The sequence below is a fragment of the Somniosus microcephalus genome, chromosome 1, assembly GCF_052327205.1.
Source record: "Somniosus microcephalus isolate GS21.2 chromosome 1, FLI_Smic_1.0, whole genome shotgun sequence".
NCBI lineage: Eukaryota > Metazoa > Chordata > Chondrichthyes > Squaliformes > Somniosidae > Somniosus > Somniosus microcephalus.
Window position 1 is genome coordinate 207170426 of NC_140987.1, and position 20426 is coordinate 207190851.

The 20426-nt window shown below is 48.2% G+C and overlaps 1 long non-coding RNA gene across 1 annotated transcript in view; it reads left to right on the forward strand.

The window, feature by feature from the left end:
* Window positions 1-274: 274 nt before the first annotated feature.
* The window catches only part of LOC147124558 (uncharacterized), a 41738-nt gene continuing 21586 nt past the window's right edge, over window positions 275-20426 (forward strand). The window contains exon 1 of the long non-coding RNA XR_015079992.1: window positions 275-432. This is a non-coding gene — a long non-coding RNA (uncharacterized LOC147124558). The remainder of the gene's footprint in view (window positions 433-20426) is intronic.

The following is a 20426-nucleotide window of genomic DNA, read 5'->3' on the forward strand; positions in this document are numbered from 1 at the left end:
AAGGCACCTCTGCCAGAACGTTGCTTGCGGCTGCCACGGGCGAGGCGGCCGCAAGTCAATTTCGGAGTTCGGGCGGGTTACCATGGCAACCGGGACGCTGCGCACACCGATGACGTCATCGGTGCCGGCGCAGCGCTAACGGCCTAACGCCGATTTAGGGACCCACTCAATTTCCAAACTGGCCATAACTCCGGCGCTAGGCCCTCTAGCGCCTCAAAAGCGGCGCTAAGCCTACCGAATTTCTAGGCCACTTTGTCTTTGTTTACAGTTTCACAAATTTGTTCAAGTAAAGCTTCAAACAGCGAAATGGCTTCACGAGGAATTATTATGAATGAGTGTTTAACTTGCTGGATAGCTAGATAGGAGCACGTCTAGCACGGCCAATACATCATGGGTTCAAATTCCACTCCAGTACTTGAGCATGTAATTTAGGTTAGTGCTGCAGGGACCGAATGAGTGCAATCATTTGTTGAACTGCCTGTTACAGCAAGCCAGTTGAATGTTAAAGGTCCCACTTCAGTATTTGAAGAAGAGCAGGGTGTTCTCCCACGGTCATGGCCAACATTCCTCCTTTAACCAAGAGCACCAAATAGGATCAGACCCCACCAGGATTGGAGCCCGCTCCAGGATCAGACCCCACCAAGGTCAAAGTCCCCCAACATCCAGAACCCATCCCCCAACAGCAACACTTATACAGCTGCAAGCTCCCTACCTGCTCCCAGGCTGTGGCCTCCTCCGCAGTGTTCCTCGGCTGACAGGGAGCCAAGCCTGTCAATCAGGGGAACCTGCTGGAAGAAAAAGACGCACGCTGTGGAGTCAAAACTTCAACATTTCAAAAAGTATGCGGGGGAACTGGGACTTCCGGGTTTCCCGAGCACAACTCCTTCCCGCCACTCGGTAAACCTGCCCCAGTCAAGATTGGGGCCTATAATTCATTTAAGAAAATGTGTGAACAGCTGCATTAAAAAAGAGGATTATCATGCTAACATGTAAAGGTTTAATTCACTATTATCACCAATATTAATTTCTAGGCTTCATTTATAAAAACATAGAACATAGAAAAATGGGAGCAGGAGTAGGTCATTCGGCCCTTCAAGCCTGCTCCGCCATTCTATATGGCCATGGCTGATCCTCTATCTCAATACCATATTCCCGCTCTCTCCCCATACCCCTTGATGCCTTTTGTGTCTAGAAATCTATCTATCTCATTCTTAAATATATTCAGTAACTTGGCCTCCACAGCCTTGTGTGGTAGAGAATTCCACAGGTTCACCAACCTCTGAGTGAAGAAATTTCTCCTCATCTCAGTCCTAAATTTCCTACTCCGTATCCTGAGACTGTGACCCCTCGTTCTAGACCCCCCAGCCAGGGGAAACATCCTCCCTGCATCCAGTCTGTTTAGCCCTGTCAGAATGTTATACATTTCAATGAGATCCCCTCTCATTCTTCTAAACTCTAGTGAATACAGGCCTAGTTGACCCAATCTCTCCCCATACGACAGTCCTGCCATCCCAGGAATCAGTCTGGTGAACCTTCGCTGCACTCCCTCTATGGCAAGTATATCCTTTCTTAGGTAAGGAGACCAAAACTGCACACAGTACTCCAGGTGTGGTCTCACCAAGGCCCTGCACAACTGTAGTAAGACATCCTTGCTCCTGTACTCAAATCTTCTGGCAATGAATGCCAACATACCATTTGCCTTCCTAACTGCTTGCTGCACCTGCATGTTTGCTTTCAGTGACTAGTGTACAAGGACACCCAGATCCCTTTGTACATCCACATTTCCCAATCTAGCACCATTTAAATAATACTCTACCTTTCTGTTTTTCCTACCGAAGTGGATAACTTCACATTTATCCACGTTATACTGCATCTGCCATGTATTTGCCCACTCACTCAACTTGTCTAAATCACCTTGAAGCCTCTTTGCATCCTCCTCACAACTCACAATCCCACCTAGTTTCATGTCGTCAACAAACTTGGAAATATTACATTTGGTTCCCTCATCCAAATCATTGATATATATTGTGAATAGCTGGGGCCCAAGCACTGATCCCTGCGCTACCCCACCGCCTGCCACCCCGAAAAAGACCCATTTATTCCTACGCTCTGTTTGCTATCTGTTAACCAATTTACAATCCATGCCAGTATATTACCCCCAATCCCATGTGCTTTAATTTTGCACACTAACCTCTTATGTGGGACTTTATCAAAGGCCTTCTGAAAATCCAAATACACCACACCCACTGGTTTTCCCTTATCTATTCTATCAGTTACATCCTCAAAAAACTCCAGTAGGTTTGTCAAACACAATTTCCTTTTCATAAATCCATGTTGACTTTGTCTAATCCCATTGATATTTTCTAAGTGTCGTGTTATCACATCCTTTATGGTAGACTCTAGCATTTTCCCTACTACTGATGTTAGGCTAACCGGTCTGTAGTTCCCTGTTTTCTCTCTCCCTCCTTTTTTAAATAGTGGGGTTACATTTGCCACCTTCCAATCTGTAGGAAAAGTTCCATAATCTATAGAATTTTGGAAGATGACAACCAATACATCCACTATTTCCATGGCTACCTCTTTTAGTACTCTGGGTTGCAGATTATCAGGCCCTGGGGATTTATCAGCTTTCAGACCCATTAATTTCTCCAGCACTATTTTTTTACTAATACTAATTTCCTTTAAGTCCTCCTTCTCACTGGACTCTCGGTCCCCTAGCAGTTCTGGGAAGTTATTTGTGTCTTCTTCCATGAAGACAGAACCAAAGTATTTGTTTAATTGCTCGGCCATTTACTTATTCCCCATTATAAATTCACCCGTTTCTGACTGTAAGGGACCTACATTTGTCTTCACTAATCTTTTTCTTTTTACATACTTGTAGAAGCTTTTACAATCCGCTTTTATGTTCCTCACAAGTTTACTCTCATACTCTATCTTTCCCCTCTTAATCAATCTCTTGGTCCTTATTTGCTGAACTCTAAACTGCTCCCAATCCTCAGGCTTGCTACTTTTTCTGGCAACTTTATATGACTCCTCTTTGGATCCAATACTATCCTTAATTTCTTTTGTTAGCCATGGTTGAGACGCTTTTCCTTTTGTGTTTTTACACCAGAAGGGAATGTATAACTGTTGCAATTCATGCATTCGTTCCTTAAATGTTACCCATTGCCTATCCACTGTCATGCCTTTTAATGATGCTCCCCAATCTATCATAGCCAACTCACTCCTCATGCCTTCATAGTTTCCTTTGTTTAGAATTAGGACCCTAGTTTCAGATTGGACTTCTTCACTTTCCATTTTAATGAAGAATTCTACATGTTATGGTCACTCTTCCCTAAAGGACCCTGCAGAACAAGAGTATTAATGAACCCCTTCTCATTGCACAATACCCAATCTAGGATAGCCTGTTCCCTAGTTGGCTCCTCAATGTACTGGTCTAAAAAACCATCTCGTACACACTCCAGGAATTCATCCTCCACAGTATTATTGTTAATTTTGTTTGGCCAGTCTATATGTAGATTAAAGTCACCCATGAGTACTGTAATACCCTTGTTACATGCTTATGTTATTTTTTTTAAAAGACAGAGATGGCAAAATTCAATCCCCTAGAGGCATAGTTTGGTCATTTTTCTTTTTAAAATGGTGTCTGCCTCACTTCTGGCGCGACCCACACTGATCACCTTCTTGGTGAGGTACATTGCTTATTGCTTTTGTACTGGCTCTTACAGAGTTTGTAGGAGTGCTGGGTTGCTGGAAGAGATTTAATGGGCCAGAAATTCCAGAACGGGGCTTGCAGCGCGTGCAAGCCCCATATTTGCACTTACCCCGCGCTCCTGCCGATCAGCTCCAGGGACGCCTGCACTTGCAGAAACTGAAAGAAGAATCCCGGGCAGCGTATGACGCCACGCCGCCCAGGAGTGCAGCCAGCGCGGAGCCAGGAGCGTGCAGTGTAAGTGAGACACGCCCCTTGAGGTCTCAGTTTCACTGGACACGCCCCCAATGTTTCTGTCAAGCTGCTTTGCTTTTTTACATGCAAAGCAGCAGTTTAAATAGGTTTTTGGAAGTTTTTTGAAGATTTTGGTAACTTTTATAAACTTTTTTAAATGTTTACATTATTTTGAGTAATCTGAAGTAGTTTTAAAGAGAATTAAAGCAATTTAAAGACTTTTAAAAGCCCTAAAAGACTTTTTTTAATTCCATTTATTTATTTAGCAATGTCGTCGTCATACGTGTCTTCACACTGTTCCCTTTGGGGAACTGTATGAAGTGGTGGAAGGATTTATGGCCGTGATTAACGCTCATTCCGTGACCGTAACCATCTTTGAACCAGCCATTAGGGCGGTTAGTCCTATGGCGGGAGGGTTTTACGGGCTCCCACAAGCTATACAAGGAGGGGGGGCCACCCACACCCACGGACGCAAATATCCCACTGGATGTCAACCCAGAATTTAGAGCCGGAGCTCCGACTCCACTTGCCGGGACTGTCTGGAGCGGGGTTCGAAACCCTACCCTGATCTGGCCCAGCGGCGGGGATCCTACCGCTATGACAAAGGCCCAATCCGATTAGCAACGTGAAATGGCAGCATAGGGCTCCAGTCACGGGGAGGGAAAAGGCGCAGGAAACGTATGGGTGTCACCTTTTGTGCAGAGTGGGCCTTTTGCGTAGCAGTAAGCATCCCCGCCGCTGGGCCAGAAGGAGTAGGGTTTTGAACCCCACGCCAGACAGTCCCGGCAAGTGGAGTCGGAGCTCCAACTTTAAAGTCTGGGTGGACATCCAGCGGGATAATTGCGTCCGTGGGTGTTGGTGGCCCCCCCCCCCTCAGATGGGTTGTGGGAGCCCGTAAAACCCTCCCGCCATAGGACTAACCATCCTAATGGCTGGTTCAAAGATGGTTACGGTCACGGAATGAGCGTTAATCACGGCCATAAATCCTTCCACCACTTCATACAGTTCCCCAAAGGGAACAGTGTGAGGATACGTCCGATGATGACCTCTTGCGCAATGCACCTCCTTGGACCCTCAGTCGCAGATGCGAGGGGGCAAGTCGTGCAATTGTTAAATTTTTTATTTTATTGACATGTAAAATGTTGGCCCAATAATTCCCTTCCAAATGCGCTAGTACGGTCGGGGTACTTACGCATCTGGCCGGATGAAATGCCGGTTTTCAGCATGCACAGTGCATGTGGGGAAAACCGGCATTTCCTGTCCTCTGAACGAAGGGGTTCAGAGGCAGAACGCGTGCGACTGCACAGGCAGCGCGTGCGCAGTATAATTCGCTGCTTTCATTAATGCTTTCAGTGAGGCCCAGTCATTACAACTTACACATGAAAAAAGCATGGGTACAGTTGCTACAGAGGCTGCGGAGGAAGATATTTCTTATCGTGGAGCTTCTGAAAGTATGTATGTCTGTATATATTCCTTTGCGTGTTATGTATATATTCCTTTACTTATGTGTATGAATGTATTATTTAATTATGACTTTCAGAGAAAGTAACTTATTGGAAAATCATAATTAAAAACATACATTCATACACATTAGTAAAGGAATATAAAACATACATACATATACGTAAAGGAATATATGTGGACATACATACATAACTCATTCTCACATTCCATTCACACAGCCACAATAGCTCCTTCTACCTACCGTTCTGAAAACCCTTTTAAAAAAAAAATTTAAACTTTTAAACTTACTTAAAATTTCTTAAAATAACTTCCCTCCCTTTCCCAAACAAAAATATTGCATTTCAAAAGCTCCACGATAAAATATATCTTCCTCCGCAGCCAATGAACAACTTTACACTTGCTTTTTTCAAGTGTAACTTCTAAGGACTTAACCTCACGGATTTCATGAATGAAATCCACGAAGTTCACTGCGCAAGCGCTGCCTGTGCAGTCGCACGCGCTCGAGGTCTGGAAATGCCGGCGTTCCCCGCATGCGCTGTTCATGCTGAACGCCGGCATTTTCAACGGCCAGAAGCGTGAGTAAGCCGACCGTACTCACGCTTCTGGCCTGGAATTTCTGGCCCATAAAGTTGTTAAAGTGTGCAGGAAGTGCAGCTAGACATTGGGAAGGCGTTGGCTGCTACTGGAAGGCCTCTGAGAACATCACTTGCTCCCAGTTATGGGGGCTTTAGTTACAGTCCCCCCTCGCACTGCAGCATGACACGGAGATGGAACAGAAACAGCAAAGACAAGCTGCTCGCAGAGGGAGGAGGTGGGGGAGGAGGGCTCTCAGCAGGAGGCCTTACCCACCTAGGGTCTTCAGGGAGCACTTCTGCTACCTGCACCTAAGCCAGGAGTAGTGTGTTCTGGGGCTCCGCTTCACCAAGGAGGTGGTCACAGAGCTCTGCCACCTCTTGAAACCAGACCTGCAGCCTCAGAGCATGGCGATGACGGCACTGCCAGAGGCCCTCAAGGTTACCGTAGCCCAGAATTTTTTCGCCAGTGGGTCCTTTCAGGCTGGAACAGAAGACATAGCTAACATCTCGCAATTCGCCCGCCATCACTGCATCTGGGAGGTCACAGAGGCTCTGTACTCCAGGAAAGGGGACTTCATTGTCTTCTCTCTGAACAAAGAGAAGCAGGAGGAGCGGGCATGTGACTTTGCCAGGATATCGGGCTTCCCCATGGTGCAGGATGCCACGTGGCTTTGCGGGCTCTGCATCTCAATGGTGAGATGTTCCTTAACCACAAAGGGTTCCACTCACTTAATGTGCACTTTTTGAGTGACCAGGCTCAGAACATCATGCTGGTGAATGCCTACTATTCTGGCAGCAGTCATGATGCCTTCATCCTATGCCAGTTTGCTGTGCCAGCAATCTTCCAGCCACCACGTCAAACCCGAGGTTGGCAGCTTGGCGACAAGGGCTATCTACTTTATATCTGACTGATGATTTCCCTCCGCAACCCCACTACTTATGGCCAGCACTCATATAATGAGAGCCATGCTGCCACAAGGAACATCATCAAACAGAGCTTCAGGGTGCTGAAGCAATTGTTCTGCTGCCTTGACCACTCTGGAGAAGCCCTCCATTACTCGCTGGAGCTTGTGTCCCATTTCGTGGTGGTCTGCTGCATCCTCCACAATTTGGCCATCATGTGGGTGCAACCCTTGCCACCACAGGTTTTGGGACCACCTCAGGAGGAGGAAGAGGAAGAGGCAGCCTGCACGTCCACGCTTCGGAGAGACTGTCCGTGAGCACATCATCAGACTCTGGTTCCCCTGAATGAAACCCCAGGTCCCCATTGCTGAACACATCGCTACCTTACCAACCCTCTGTCACAGAACATCACAGCCTCCTCTTGGCTACAATGCTGAAATTAAAGCCACCAAAAAATAAACATTCCAAAAAACATTTATAAATCATTCAATCCAATACTACATAACAAAGTCAAATAATCATTTTTGTGCATTTCCTTAGTGCCTGCCCGCCATGTGCCCTTGCCTGTCCTAGTGCTCCTATGACGAGCTACCCCAGTGGCTGCAGCATGACTGGTAGAAGGCTGCTGACTTTCGTGGGCGAGACTGCAGATGGCCTTGTAGAACGACCTCGAGCAGCTCTGGGTCTAGAAGGCCCGACTGTAGACTACATCTCCTCGGCATGGGCGGCAGCTGTCTGGGCTGACTGGCTGACAGGCAACAGCAAGGGCACTGGCGGAATGGCAGTGGTGGAAGTACGAATGCTGTCATTCTAAGAGTGCACAGCAGGTTCATGCTCCACGGAGCCACTGGCACTCCCCCGGGTTGCTGACTCAGCATTCCTAGCCATCTGTTGGAGGATAGATTGCTGGACTGCTGTGACACCCTGCAAGCCCCTTTCCACACTGGTAAACACAGCCATGATGGCAGCAGTCTGAGCTTGCATCGCCGCAAGCTGAGCCTGTATGACAGAAGTCTGAGCTTTCACTGCAGCACTCAGACTTTGGGTCGCTTCCGCTTGTGTTGCAATGGAAGCTGAGACATCGCCCATCATACCCAGCATCATGGTTGGGCCCACAAGTGCGCTGATGGAGTTGCCCATCACTTCCATCCTGGAAATCATGGGCTCCAAGCTCCGCGCAAAGTCCTGTGCAAGGTTGGAGCCGGAATTCTGCAGGCCTGCCAATGCACCAAGCATTTCTGTGTGCATGCCCATCGTCCTTCTTCTGAAGACCGCCCCATCAACGTCCCCATCTGACTCCTCTGCAGTAGAGTTCATGTGCAACGATGCAGACATTGTAGTTAAGGAGGAGGAGTGCGAAATATTAGATGGGATAAACATAGCGAGAGAGAAAGTATTAAGAGGCTTAGCATCTTTGAAAGTAGATAAATCACCAGGCCTGGATGAAATGCATCCCAGGCTGTTAAGAGAGGCAAGGGAGGAAATAATGGAGGCTCTGACCATCATTTTCCAATCCTCTCTGGCTACAGGGGTGGTGCCAGAGGACTGGAGGACTGCTAATGTTGTGCCATTGTTTAAAAAGGGAGAAAGGGCTGTCATCCTACTGAACTCCACAAATAAACACTAAAGCCTGCACATCTGCCGATGCACTTTATTATGGTCATGTTTCTGCTAATATATATGTACAAATGTATGTTGAAATGTTTAAGTGTCCTAATCCAAATTGTACACTCTCGGGAGCCGTAAGCCTACATTTCGTTGAACTGCACTTGTGCACTAACAATGACAATAAAAGTTGATTTGATTTGATTTGATTTGATTTTTGATAGGCTGAGTAATTACAGGCAAGTCAGCCTACCTTCGGTGGTGGGAAAATTATTGGAAAAAATTCTGTGGGACTGTATAAATCATCATTTACAAAGGCATGGATTAATCAAGGACAGTCAGCATGGATTTGTTTAGGGAAGGTCATGTCTAACTAACTTGATTGAATGTTTTGAGGAGGTAACGAGGAGGGTCAATGAGGGTAGTGCATTTGATGTAGTCTACTAGATTTTAGCAAGGCCTTTGATAAGGTCCCACATGGCATTTTGGTCAAAAATGTAAAAGCCAATGGCATCCAAGGGAAAGTAACAAGTTGGATCCAAAATTGGCTCAGTGGCAGGAAGCAAAAGGCAATGGTCGACGGTTGTTTTTAAGACTGGAAGGCTGTTTCCAGTGGGGTTGCACAGGGCTCAGTACCAGGTCCCCTGATTTTTGAGATAGACTTCAGTGTAGGGGGCATGATTAAGAAGTTTGCAGATAATACAAAAATTTGCCATGTGGTTGATAGTGAGGAAGATAGCTATAGACTGATCAGTTGGGCAGAAAAGTGACAAATGGAATTTAATCTGCAGAAGTGTGAAGTAATGCATTTGGGGAGGGCTAACACTGCAAGAGAATACACAATAACTGGTAGGACACTGAGAAATGTAGAAGAACAGAGGGGCCTTGGAGTGCATGTCCACAGATCCCTGAAGGTAGCAGGACAATAGATAAGGTGGTTAAGAAGGTATACGGGATACTTTCCTTTATGAGCCGAGGCATAGAATATAAGAGCAGAGAGGTTATGCTTGAACTGTATAAAACACTAGTTAGACCACAGCTAGAGTACTGCATACAGTTCTGGTCACCACATTACAGGAAAGATGTGATTGCACTGGAGAGGGTGCAAAGGAGATTTACAAGGATGTTGCCAGGACTGGAGAATTGGATAGGCTGGGGTTGTTTTCTTTGGAACAGTGGAGGCTGAGGGGAGACTTAATTGAGGTATATAGACTTATGAGGGGCCTAGATAGAGTGGATAGGAAGGACCTATTTCCCAGAGGAAAAATGAAACCAGCGAACCATGTGGGTGATACAGTGACAAGCTTTTCAACTTTGTGTATCTTTGACGTTACTGAAGTAAAAAGAATTTTAAAAATTTGAATCACGTAGGAATACAAATTAAGTTTTCCATCACACGTTCAAAGAAGTCTAAACATTAAACATTTTTTAAAACCAAAAACGCAAACAAAATCACATGAATATGAGAGAGTTAGAGGTTGTAATATAATAGCACGTTTCGGATGAAGGTTCAACTCAAATTTTTATCTCTGGGTGTGATAAATCCAGAAAGTGAGACAAGGACGCGAAGAGGCGATATCGTAGAATTAACATGAGTACTTTATTAACAAACAGAGTAACAAACATCATGCCTGCATCCTGGCATTTCACCTTTGCTGACCTTGACAGGAAACAAACCTCTGACCTTAACAGGAAGCAAACCTCTGACCTTAGCAGCAGCATTGGCTACAGCACCACCTGGTGGATAACCTTAATCATAACATCCCAGATTACTATATCCCACCCCCTTAAGATTTCAGTATGAATTTCTTAACAAACAACCATTCCTGAGGGTCATATAAGGAGTCTCCATTCATCATGTTCCATACTTGATGAATCTAACAGTTCAGTATCAATCTCTTTGGTGGCTTGCGAGGCCTTTCTGAATGTCTGACAATAAAGTCCCTGCTCGTTTGTGGTGAAGCCACCAGCTGCTCCTGAGCAGTGCTCAGAGTATCTGACTCTGCAACAATGGTTTCCTCTTGACGAATAGGTTCCTGTGGAATTGGTTCTGTCCCTGGTGGTGGCACCACAGATGCACTTGGATAACTGGGGGCAACCCTGTCTTCAGTCATTGCATCTGGAACATTCGTTTCAATTTCCCCTTGTCTGGGAAGTATCTGATCTATATGTATGCGTACTACCCTTCCATCTCCCAACATGACCTTGTATGATACTGGACCTGTCATTGAGTCTATGAAGCCAGGAATCCACTTTGGTCCATAACTGAAATTCCTGGTAAGGACCGCATCTCCTTCTCCAAAACTTCGGCTCTTTGTTCTTTTGTCATGGTTCTCTTATTGTTTGTTTTGTCTTTTTCCATTTTACTTTTTAGGTCTGGGTGGACAAGGTCAAGAGTGGAGCGTAGTCTACGACCTAATAACATCTCAGCAGGAGAGAGTCCTGTGGTGGATTGAGATGTTATTCTGTAGCTGAACAGAACCCGTGACACTTTGGCTGCTAAACTCCCTTCTGCACTTTTTTTCATCATCTCCTTAAATGTTTGTATGGCTCTCTCCGCAAGTCCATTCGAGGACGGATGATATGGAGCCGAGGTCACCTGCACTATGCCATTTTTTCTCAAGAACCCTTTTGTCTCTGTACTCCGGTGTTCCTGACAAGTGCTGCATGTCTTGACTAGATTTTCTATCGCCTCATCTAGCTTTGGCCACCACAAGTAACTCATAGCCAAGGCTTTCATACGCGAGACCCCAGGATGACACTGATGTAGTTGCTCTAGGATAGACTGTCGTGCTGGCTGTGGAATAATCACTCGTGCTCCCCACAACACACAACCATCCTGCACACTCAGCTCTCTTTTCCTGACACTGTAGGGTGTGAAGTCAGCCCCTTCCGGATGCTGTGGCCATCCCCATACCACATATTCTCGAACTCTAGACAGTACTGGATCTTTACCTGTCCATGTTCTTATTTGCTCTGCAGTCACAAGTGCCGTGTCAGTGTCCTCCAACATCAAAACTCTGTCCTCTGGAGCTGCACGGAAAGGTGTGCCTGGCAGTGGAACACAGCTCAAGGCATCTGCGTTCCCATGGTACTTGCCCGCCTTGTAGACGATGACATACTCATATGCCCACAACGTCACTGCCCACCTCTGGATCCGGGGTGACACCATCTGTGGAACTGCTTTCATTTCATTGAAAAGAGAGAGAAGAGGTTTATGATCGGTGCATATGGTGAACTTCCTGCCATATATGTACTTGTGGAACCTCTGTAACCCAAACATTACTGCTAACCCCTCTTTGTCTAACTGGGAATAGTTTTTTTCCACTGGTGTTAGAGTTCGGGACATAAAACCTATTGGTCTTTCAGTTCCATCTTCCATGCAGTGTGAAAGAACTGCCCCCACCCCATAAGGTGAAGTGTCACAAGAGAGAATTATGTCTTTCTCTGCATTGTAGTGAACCAGCACGTCCGACAACAGCATCAGTTTCTTGGACTGTTCAAATGAAACCCCCTGCTCCTCTCCCCACTGCCACTGTGCCTCCTTGCGCAGTAGTTTGTGAAGAGGTGCTAACACAGTTGACAAGTTTGGTAAAAACCTGTTATAATAGTTCAGCAGTCCCAGGTAAGCTTTTAACTCAGCCACATTTGTAGGAGCAGGGGCGTCCTGCAGTGCTTGTACCTTCTCCTTGAGTGGCTAGAGCCCAGTGGCATCCACTCTGTGTCCCAGGAACACTGCCTCATTCCCCAGGAAAGTGCACTTACTCCTCTTGAGCCGGAACCCTGCCCTCTCCAATCTCTGTAGTACCTCTCTCAGAGTGCTCAGATGCTCCTGGTTGGTTCTTCCCGTCACCAGAATGTCATCCAGATAGATGGAAACATGTGGAATCCCTTGCAGTACACCTTCGATTGTCCTCTGGAAGATAGCTGGACTTGATGAGACACCAAACGGTAAGCGGTTATATGTAAACAAGCCCTTGTGTGTATTTATGGTGACATACTTCTTTGATTCGTCATCCAGTGTAATCTGCAAGTAGGCATGACTCATACCCAACTTTGTGAATTTCTTTCCTCCAGTCAGGTTTGCAAAGAGATCCTCTGTTTTGGGAATCGGATACTGCTCTAGTTTGGACACCCGATTGACTGTCAATTTATAGTCTCCACAGAGTCTTACCGAATTGTCCGGTTTTAAAACAGGTACTATGGGAGCTGCCCATTCCGAACATTTCACTGGCTCCAGTATGTTCTCTCTCAATAGACGGTCAAGCTCAGCCTCTACCTTTGGCTTCAAGGCATAAGGCACAGATTGTTGTTTAAAAAACCTTTGCTATGCCTCCTTGCCTACATAAATCTTAGCTGGGGGGCCATTAAATGTGCCAAGTTCCTCCTTGAACACATTCTCATGTTCACTCAACACTTCTTGCAAAGTCACATGTTTGCCCGCAGCTATTTGATGTACTGCTCCCCAGTCTAATTTAAGTTATTTTATCCAGCCCCAACCTAACAGGTTTGGTCCGGTACACGATACTATAACTACAGGTAGCTGTTCCACTGTGTCCCTGTGTTGCACAGTTACATTAGCTGTACCTAATGTCGCTACTCATTCACCTGTGTATGTTTTAAGATGCAGGGAGCAAGGCTTTAACTCTGGAACTTTTGCACGGTTCCACAATTTTGAGTACTCTGCCTTGTTCATTATGGTCATGCCGCACCCTGTATCCACTTCAAAGTTCACCTTAGAGTCATTTACTGTCAGTTGCAATGTGATAGGAGCCACTTTTGGAATGTTCTCTAACATGCCATACATTATGAACATGTCCTCTTCTTCCTCAGCTTCCCCACTGATGTGGTGTGCTCCATGTTTTTTCACTTCTCTCCCTTGGTATTGCTGTCCTCCCCTTTTGGTTTGGATTCCTCCACAGGTGATTTCGCCCTGCAAGCTCATTTTATGTGTCCTTGTTTCCCACACTTGTAGCACTTTTCCTCCAGAGACTGGCATTCACTCACCAGGTGATCGCCCTTGCATCTATAACATGCCTTCACATGCTCACATTGTGGTTTCTGACACATGTTCAACTTGTGCACAACAACCTGACCTGCAACTTGCATAGCATTAGCCCTGTCTGAACCCTGTATTTCTTTTACATCTCGGTTTGCTGTCTCTATGGCTTGAGCAAGTTCCAATGCTTTTTCATAAGTAAGCCCAGTCTCGGATAATAATGTACGTTGCATTCGGTTGTCCATAAATCCGCAAACTAGCCTATCTCGCAGCATTTCCTTCAGGTTGTTCCCATAATTGCAATCTTGTGCTAATTTACGCAACACCACTACATAGTCCATTACGCTCTCTTCCTCTTTCCTGTTCCTTGAATTAAACTTGAACCGCTGTACAATCTCACTAGGCTTAGGGTTGAAATGTTCTTTTAGCAAAGCCACTAATTCAACAAATGATTTGTCTCCAGGCTTTTCAGGACTGAGCAGATTTTTCATCAAACTGTAGGTTTGGCTTCCCACTGAACTAAGAAGAATGGCTTTCCTTTTTCCGGCATCATTTATTTCATTTGCTTCAAAAAAATAACCCAATACTTCACAGTATTCCTCCCAGGTTTGTGCTTGACTATCAAAAGCGGAGACCGTTCCTACCATGGCAGCCATGCTCTCTTCCAGCTGATAGCTAACCGTAGCTCGTAATTTTGTTGTTTAAACGTCCTGGCAGACTTTTCTTCTTTATCCAGGGTCCTTAGTTACCTCGTCGCCAAATGTGATAAATCCATGTAGTGAGACAAGGACGCGAAGCGGCGACATCGTAGAATTAACACGAGTACTTTATTAACAAATAGAGTAACAAACATCATGCCTGCATCCTGGCATTTCACCTTTGCTGAACTTGACAGGAAGCAAACCTCTGACCTTAACAGGAAGCAAACCTCTGACCTTAGCAGCAGCATTGGCTACAGCACCACCTGGTGGATAACTTTAATCATAACATTCCAGATTACTATATCAAGGTGATTAAGAAGGTATACGGGGTACTTTCCTTTAAGAGCAGAGAGGTTATGCTTGAACTGTATAAAACACTAGTTAGGCCACAGCTAGAGTACTGCATACAGTTCTGGTCACCACATTACAGGAAAGATGTGATTGCACTGGAGAGGGTGCAAAGGAGATTTACAAGGATGTTGCCAGGACTGGAGAATTGGATAGGCTGGGGTTGTTTTCTTTGGAACAGTGGAGGCTGAGGGGAGACTTAATTGAGGTATATAGACTTATGAGGGGCCTAGATAGAGTGGATAGGAAGGACCTATTTCCCAGAGGAAAAATGAAACCAGCGAACCATGTGGGTGATACAGTGACAAGCTTTTCAACTTTGTGTATCTTTGACGTTACTGAAGTAAAAAGAATTTTAAAAATTTGAATCACGTAGGAATACGAATTAAGTTTTCCATCACACGTTCAAAGAAGTCTAAACATTAAACATTTTTTAAAACCAAAAACGCGAACAAAATCACATGAATATGAGAGAGTTAGAGGTTGTAACATAATAGCACGTTTCGGATGAAGGTTCAACTCAAATTTTTATCTCTGGGTGTATGGTGTAACGTATTACAACCTTGTAGGTTCTCTTAGCTATGTGTTCTTGTCTTTCAAGGTTGACTTTATCTAATGCAAAATTAAGTGCATATTTGAACCTTCTCCAGTGGGTAAACAAGCCAAAAGATTCCAGGTTTGATCCTCAGCTTGTGTTACGTCAACTGATCTCAGCTGGAGCACGCCTGGGTTGGGTGGCTTGCGGCGGGGTGGGGGTGTGGTTGGGAGACAAATGAATCGACATTGCTACGAGTAATCACTATCCATTGACCCCTATTTGAATAGCTTGCTGACCCCTCAGGGGAGAATTTCCGCGGGCGGGCGCGGGGGTGTTCTCTCGTTCAACCCCCGTAACTTGGGAGCTTACATTGTTTTTCCGGGGTTTCCGCAGCTCTTCCACCAAAGTTGCAGAAGACAAGCTGGAAAATCCACGCAGAAATTCACCGCCCTACACACAAATATCCAGGCTTACATATGAATTTTGCCCAAGAAACTTTTCCATAAAAAAGGAGTTAACGTTTAAAGAGAGATGGGGAGATAGAGAAAAATTGATGGAGAAAGTAAATTGTTTTTCAAGATTCGCACATAAAGAAATAAGAAATGGAACTCTTAGAAGAATTTAAATCAACGAATATTGACGAGGAACAAACAAGAATAGGAAGTGAAAAGAAAGAGCTTGAGACAAAGCAATTTTCTGTCTCCCATAAGGCAACTTTTATCTGTAGCCTTGAACAGAAAATGAAATGTCAAATGGATACATGAAGTTGCATATTTTGTCAGCTTAACCATATGAGCAGTGTTTTTTTCACAGCTTACAGCATAAATGCATTTTCTGTCATAAATTGACTTCAAAATCAACCTCATGAATATTTTATGGCATAATAAAGATAACGAACAGCACATGCAGTACAAATTAGGCTTAATCATACTCAATAAACATGCACTAAAAATGCTGACTTAGTCAGCATGAATATCTAATATGAATCATATTGGTTTATTTTAATTGCTTCCATCTAAACAGATTTACTACATACTAGCTGGGGGGAGCCCGGCTTTGCCAGGGCTGTTTTGGGCCAGGCAGTTTAAATCGAGTGCGAGGCTTTGGGGCCTCTCTGTGTCCCTCTGTGAATCTGCTGCCGGGCAACATTTTAAATCGAGTCCCAGGCTTTTGGGCCCTGTCTGTGTCCCTCTCTCAATCTGCTGCCGGGCAACATTTCTACCTTTTAATACCTTGAAAGATGAAAGTGAAAGTACTTATAAAACGTTTTTGGTAAATCTTATGTTATTTTTAAAAGAGATACTAACTTTTTCAAAGCTGGATGATCAAAGTAGTTTGAGCTGGAAGCTGAAGTAATGGCAGTGAAACAATGGCTGCCAGATCCCTGAGATGAAAACGATTAGTCCCGCCCACACACACACACCGATTGGCCAACCATCAGGGGACCGTACTGTAGGATTGGTCAATCGTGACGGCACAGGATTGGTCAAACCTTGACGTCAGTCAATCAATGCTAAGTAGCAGATAATGAGTTTAATTTTGAAGGTTTTTTGCATAAGGCGCGAACAATTTTCGTCCGACCGAAAAGTAAATACGCTTACGACCGTCCCGGAACCATAAGCTTTCTTTGGAGGTAATGCGCGCGTAAGTACGCTCTATAACTTTCGAGCGCATAGCCGGACAGACGCACACCCGAGGACAGAAGGACAGACAGACAGATAGACAGACAGATCGACTCATTTATATATAGAGACTAGCTCAAATCAAATCAAATCAAATCAAATCAACTTTTATTGTCATTGTTAGTGCACAAGTGCAGTACAACGAAATGTAGGCTTGCGGCTCCCGAGAGTGTACAATTTGGATTAGGACACTTAAACATTTCAACATACATTTGTGCTGGCCGCCCTTTCCACCTCCGCCCCATTAATGTGGATGGGGGGTGTGACTTCCGCCTTTGGACTTCCTGAAGTCCACGATTATTTCCTTTGTTTTCTTGGTGTTAAGGGCCAGGTTGTTGTCGGCGCACCACTTCACGAGATGCTGGACCTCCTCCCTGTAGGCTGACTCATCGTTGTAGGTGATCTGGCCTACTACCGTGGTGTCATCTGCAAACTTGATGATGGTGTTGGAACCATTAACAGCCACACAGTCGTGGGTGAAGAGGTGCCGAGGCTTTTTCGAGGGCATGTTGTTGTTGGAAGAGAGAGAGAGAGCGACTGGGGGGAAGATAGAGAGCGACTGGGGGGAAGATAGAAAGCACTGGGGGGAAGATGAGAGAGCGACTGGGGGGAAGAGAGAGAGCGACTGGGGGTAAGAGAGAGAGCAACTGGGGGAAGAGATGAGATGCGACTGGGGGAAGAGAGAGAGCGACTGGGGGGGAACAGAGAGAGCGAACTGGGGGTAAGAGGAGAGAGCGACTGGGGGGCGAAGAGAGGGAGCGACTGGGGGGGAAGAAGAGAGCGACTGGGAGGAAGAGAAGAGAGCGACTGGGGGAAGAGGGAGAGAGCGACTGGGGGGAAGAGGGGGGGACAGGGGGGTAGGGGGGAAGAGGGGGGAAGGGGAGGGGGGGGAAGAGGAGGGGAAGGGGAGGGGAAGAGGAGGGGAGGAGGGAAGAGGGGGAAGGGGAGGGGAGGGGGGGAAGGGGAGGGGAGGGGGGGAGGGGAGGGGGGAAGGGGGGGAGGGGGGAGGGAGGGGAGGGAGGGAGGGGAGGGGGGGGGAGGGGAGAGGGAGGGGGGAGGGGGGAGGGTCCCCGAGCCCCCCGATCTCCGCCCACCCCCCCATCACCCGAGCCCCGCCCCCCCGAGCCCCACCCCCCCGCTCTTCCCGAGCCCCGCCCCCCCCGATCCCCGCCCCTCCTGAGCAGCCCCGCCCCCCCCGGATCTACGGAGTCCCGCCCCCCCGATCACCCGAGCCCCCCCCCCGATCCCCGCCCTCCTGAGCCCCGCCCCCCCCAATCTCCAGAGCCCCCCCGATCTCCGGAGCCCCGCCCCCCCCGATCTCCCGAGCCCCACCCCCCCGATCTCCCGAGCCCCACCCCCACGATCTCCCGAGCCCCGCCCCCCCGATATCCTGAGCCCCGCCCCTCCCAAGGCTCACCCCCCCCGATCTCCGCCCCCCCGATCTCTAGAGCCCCGCCCCCCCGATCTCCCTAGCCCCACCCCCCCCCGATCTCCCGAGGTCCTGCCCGCGATCTCCCAATGTCCCGCCGCGCGATCTCCCAATGTCCCGCCGCGCTATCTCCCGATGTCCCGCCCCCCGATCTCCCGATGTCCCACCTCCCGATCTCCCGCCCCCGATGTCCCGCCCCCCCGATCTCCCGTATCTCTCGATGTCGCGAGCCCCGCCCCCCGATGTCCCGAGCCCGCCCTCCGCCCTCCCGAGCACCGGCGTCCCGCTCTCCGGAGCCCCGCCCTCCCGCTCTCCGGAGCCCCACCCTCCCGAGCTGGCTTCAAGACCGCCGATTGCGGCTGTGAGAGACGGCCGGTGGGCCCGGTTGCCGGGGTAACCCTTCTCGCTCTCCAAGCCGATTGTGGCTGTGAGAGACGGCCGGCGGGGCCCGGTTGCCGGGGTAATCCTTGCCGCTCTCTAAGCCCCGCCCGAGATCCGCACTCCCGAGAGCCCTGCCCCCCCGCCCGAGCCGAGCGGGGAACAGAGAGAGACGCCGCGTCTCAGCTGCTCCTGCTGCGCGCGCACCTGTATGTCCCGTGACCCTCGTGGCTGACGCCGTTGCCCCGGGTAACGTGACCGGGGGCGGGGGGAGCTTAGCAGAAGCCGTGGGACAATTACCCGGGTAACGTGACCGGGGGCGGGGGGGGAGCTTAGCAGAAGCCGTGGGACAATTACCTAGCTCGGGCGTGGCCTGGGCAGGAGAGGCCCAGGCTTTGAGCCTAGGTTCTAAGGCCTTACAAAAACGGGGAAAGGTAGGAAAAAGAATGTTCAGGTAAGAGAAAATATTTACAAATGAATGAAGTTTTTTTAAAAACAATTTAATAAACGCAATTTTTTTTTGCTGGAAATGTATATTTGAAAAGAAAGACGCAGAAAAGCGGGAAAAAGAATGGAAGCAAGATGGCAGCTACTCTCCTCGGTTCAGAAACGATAAGGCCGCCCACACACGCACACTGATTGGCCAACCATCAGGGGGACTGTACTGTAGGATTGGTCAATCGTGATGGCACAGGATTGGTGGAACCTTGACGTCAGTCAATCAATGCTAAGTAGCAGATAATGAGTTTAATTTTGAAGGTTTTTGCATAAGGCGCGAACAATTTTCATCCAACCGAAAAGTAAATATGCTTACGACCGTCCCGGAAGCGTAAGCTTTCTTCGGAGGTAACGCGCGCGTAGGTACGCTCTATAACTTTCGAGTGCATAGCCGGACAGACGCACACCCCGAGGACAGACAGACAGATAGACAGACAGATTGATTCGTTTTATATATATAGACTAGCTGAAGTGCCCGGCGGTGCCGAGGGTCTTTTGAGGGCATGTTGTTGTTGGAAGAGAGAGAGAGAGAGCGACTGGGGGGGAAGAGAGAGAGCGACTGGGGGGGGAAGAAGAGAGAGCGACTGGTGAGGGGAAGAGAGAGAGCGACTGGGGTGGGAAGAGAGAGAGCGACTGGGGGGGGAAGAGAGAGAGCGACTGGGGGGGAAGAGAGAGAGCGACTGGGGGGGAAGAGAGAGAGCGACTGGGGGGGAAGAGAGAGAGCGACTGGGAGGGAAGAGAGAGAGCGACTAGGGGGGAAGAGAGAGAATGACTGGGGGGGAAGAGAGAGAGCGACTGGGGGGGAAGAGAGAGCGACTGGGGGGGAAGAGAGAGAGCGACTGGGGGGGAAGAGAGAGAGCGACTGGGGGGAAGAGAGAGAGCGACTGGGGGGGGAAGAGAGAGAGCGACTGGGGGGGAAGAGAGAGAGCGACTGGGGGGGGAAGAGAGAGAGCGACTGGGGGGCAAGAGAGAGAGCGACGGGGGTGAAGAGAGAGAGCGACTGGGGAGAAGAGAGAGAGCGACTGGGGGGGAGAGAGAGTGCGGCGAGGGGGAAGAGAGAGCGCGACGGGGGGGAAGAGAGAGCGCGATGGGGGGGGAAGGTGGCCCGATGGACCCCTGCGAAGGAAGGAAGAAGGTAAGCTCTCCCCTCCCTGTCCCACCCCCCTCACTCTTTCCCTCCCTGTCCCACCCCTTCACTCTTTCCCTCCCTCCCCCCTCTCTCCCTCCCCCGTCTCTCCCTGCTTTACTCTCCCTCCCCCCACGCTCTCCCTCCCTCACCCTCTCTCTCTCCCTCCCCCTGTCTCTCCCTGCTTTATACTCTCTCTCCCTCCCTCTCCCTCTCCCTCCCCTCCCCCCCTCC